Source organism: Macadamia integrifolia, unplaced genomic scaffold, assembly GCF_013358625.1.
Source record: "Macadamia integrifolia cultivar HAES 741 unplaced genomic scaffold, SCU_Mint_v3 scaffold1841, whole genome shotgun sequence".
Taxonomy (NCBI): domain Eukaryota; kingdom Viridiplantae; phylum Streptophyta; class Magnoliopsida; order Proteales; family Proteaceae; genus Macadamia; species Macadamia integrifolia.
The window spans coordinates 132601-136547 of NW_024868379.1; positions in this window are offsets into that span (position 1 = coordinate 132601).

Sequence of the window (3947 nt, forward strand, 5' to 3'; positions counted from 1 at the left end):
AGATGAGAATGATGAAATATGCTCAAATGGGTATTTTTCAGAAACCCATCACGATCGATCAAAGTAAGCAACTACGAAACTTGAGCAGTCAAGAACAGAGATCACCATAACCAGACAGAAATAAAAAATTTACCAAACACCTTTTCAGACTTCACAAAAATCCCAATATTAGAGCAAGAAAATCTCCCAAATCACTGCAATTTACAGATGTCCCAAAATCCAAGCAAGAAACGAGAGTGAAATAAGAAACACATATCAAGAAAAGAAGAAATGCTCAAAGATTTTACCTTTATTAATTACTTGGAATATAAAGATGAAAAAATTAATCTTCTTTTCAAGCAATAAACCAGAGCATCAATGGCTGAAAACCCAGAAAGAAAAAAAAAGAAGCAAGTCCCCACCTTTTTTTTTTTATATTTATTTGGGGTTGAACAAGATAGCAGGAAGAAAGAGCGAGAGAGAGAGAGAGAGAGAGAGAGAGAGAGAGAGAGAGAGAGAGAGAGAGAGAGAGAATACCTGTTGCAGGAGAACCCTTGAAAGCCCCTTTGAGTCACGATCTTGAGCTTGAAACCAGTTTTATGGTTCTTGTGAGACACAATACCTGTTGCAGGGAGACAGAATTATTTTTCAAACAAAGAGAGAGAGAGAACCTGTTGCAGGGAAGCGGTGACCGAGAGAGAGAGATTGTTGCAGGGAAGCGGCGACCCCGAGAGAGAGAGACAATACCTTCTTTGTTTCAGGTTGAGAATCAATTGAGGATTAGATCGGGTCCGATCCGGATAGGATATTCGGCCATATGGTTTTGAGGGGTAAAAGGTTAAGATAGATTTGGATAACCTGAAGATTCATAGCCATTGGATTGTTATTGTACACATGTCACTCACAGTGAGGGAATTGGACAAGAATTGGAGATGCGAGAATTGGAGACGAGCCAAATCCCTCTATGCATGAACTCCTCAGTGGGCATAACACAATTTCAAATTCTTTTAACTTGGAACGAAACACCCCCAACGAAACGGCTCTTGGGTGTTTCGTCAAACCTAACTTTTTATGTTTTTTTCTCACTTTTTGTTTTAAAAAAACTGAAACGATACACACACACCAAAGTACCAAACACAATATTCCTTCATAAACATTTTTTTTTTTAACTATACCAAACGTAGTCTAATAAGGGTGTAAATTTGGTCCTGATGGCTCTGGCCCGCCTTGAGCTCGAACATTGTCTAACCCAGTTATGAGAGTCAATCCGGCTCAAACCAGCTCAATTTTAATGTGTTAGTAATAGTGTTCCCCTTCCCCTAGGCCCACATAATGTGTTACATCAGCTAAGACGACCAAATGGCCAAACTGTTTTTCCCATTTTCTTTACATAGGCTGTCTTTGTGTCTCATGTATTGATATGAACTTTAAATACAATAGCAATCATGAACAATTGGGCCCAAATTTGGCCTGTCCAATTTCTGGGAGATGTGGTGATGTGAGGCGATTAAAAGATCTTTCTTTCTACTACAAATTTATGGATTAGGAGTTGAAAAAGGCTAGTCATAGTCTTAATATCTCCCCACCCCCTTTTGTAAGTATAGGTTTAACATTTGTGACAAAAAAAAAAAAATACAAGAGCAGCCAAGGTCAACCCTGCCCAACCTTGAGCCCTGAAAAATTGGGCCTGAGCGTGGATTGGATTGGGCTTAATTTGAGTTTTGGGACCTAGATTTTTGAGGTTTTAAGAAACAGGCCCAACCCGGCTCTGTTTCACCGCTAGTTACAATATTCTCATTTGGAAAATTATCTTGTACCACCCCTATTTTTAAACATTAAATAAGATCCCACCCTAAAGTGTCAAAAATATCAACCGTGCCCCTAAAGTCTAACTCCGTTACTTTAATCAAAATTACTCTTTTGACCTTCAAAGTAAATACAAATAGAGAAGGGCAGTTCTCTTTCTTCTCTTCACATCGGTTTCTCTCTGCTCAAACGATTAACCTTGCTTGAACCCTAGAATGAAGACATTGAAGTTCAATCCTTGAAGGAGACATTAAAGCTCGAAGCTAGCAGGAGTCATTGAAACTCGACCATTTCAGCATGAGACAATGAGGTTCTGTCAAAGGAGATGATACATTAAGGCTGAGCATCGGAGGCGCAGCTGCAACTGTAAAAGCTAAGATTTAAAGGAGTATCAGCCACCACCACACCTCCCATTGAAGCAGCAGCGGCTGAGTAGGGTGAAAGTTCAAATCGTAGGAGCAGTTTTTCCCTTTTTAATGTTCATTGTCTTCTTTCAAACCCAGATTTTCCATTTTTAAAGGTTCACTGCCTTATTTCAAACTCAAATTTCACATTTTTAAAGGTTCACTGCCTTATTTCAAACTCAGATTTCACATTGTAAACGCTCACAATGAACCATGTTTCAAAGTCAGATTTTACATTTTAACCATTCATATCTGTTAGAGGGTATTCACAATTTGTTTTGGGGGATAAACCGTTCTCACATCTGCTACCTGTTATCACATTGAGGTTATATGATTGATGAAAAAGCATGGACTTGTTTGTGTACAATTTTTTGGATATTCTCAAAGTGATGAAAAAGCATGGACTTGTCTGTTATCAATTTTTTGATTGATGAAAAAGCATGGACTTGCTAACTATAATTTTTTGTTACTTTCATGCTTCATCATTTGCCAGTAAAATATGTCAACAAGTAGTGTTAATGACTCCAACAACTCCCAAGTCCTTCTAAAGTACTGGAACTTAAAGTGTAAATATTAGAGAAGGGCATCAGTAAGAATTTCCGAATTTCCCCGGATCACGAACAAACTCTATTATTGTTGCCCGGAGTTCCCAAAAGGAGGTTGTGGCTTCTTCTGTTGGTATGAACCCGTGGATACACCAAATGGATGTTATGTGTCTAGAGGAACTGCTCCAACAAATATAGATGCTGGTAATCTTCAAATGGAGCAATTGATGGAAGAGTTCAAAAAACTTGCTGAAGAGATTCGTAATTTGAAGAATACCCTCAAAATTATGGGTCATATTGTAATAGCCTTATTAGTGTTGCTTTTCATCTATTTGAGTGGATAAGTTAAGTGGGAAAAATTGTTTCAGACCTTGTGATCCTTATTAATGGAAGGAAAATTTGGGTAGATCATATGATCCCTATCAATGCAATGTGGTTATTTGGAAACCCAGATTTTCAAGTGTATGTTTCAAAATCCACATAATGCTTACCTGTAATAGCAACAAGATATTAGAAAAATTACTAAGTAACATTACTACCATCTCAATTTCCATTCACATCCATAACAAATTCCATCCACATTCATGACAACAAGATCCATTCATATTCATGACAAGAAAGTCCAACTTCATACAGAAGGACCTAAAAAACTCAACCACAGTTTCATTACATGATCAACATGTTCTACCAAGACTAAAATAAAACAAGTTCCAAATAAGATTTTTCACATCCAACAGAATACCAACATGTTCCACCAAGACTAAAATAAAAGAAGTTCAACTAAGACTCCCATCCACAAATTCTCACACATCCATAAAAGGATGATATTGCAAAACATAATATCTATCAAATATGACAAATTCCATCAAGCCTTAATTTTTCCTTCCACTGTCCTTTTTTACTAGTTCTCTTTGTTGCCATCAATGCTGCCTTCTTAGCCATTATCTCCCTTTGTCTTTCTTTAACACTGGGTTGATTTCCTGTAGTTATAACTTGTGATCTGGTTACCATCTGTGAGCTGGGAGTTCCATCATGGTCAACATCAGAATTCTTCCTCTACACATGAAATAATCAATACATAAACATCAAGATTAATTAGTTTCAATAAAAAAAAAATTTTGAAACAAACTATAACACAATTATTATACTGAAACAAACCAAAACACTAAAGGTAAATTGAATAGGTAATTAAAGTCATTTCCTTCAAACCACC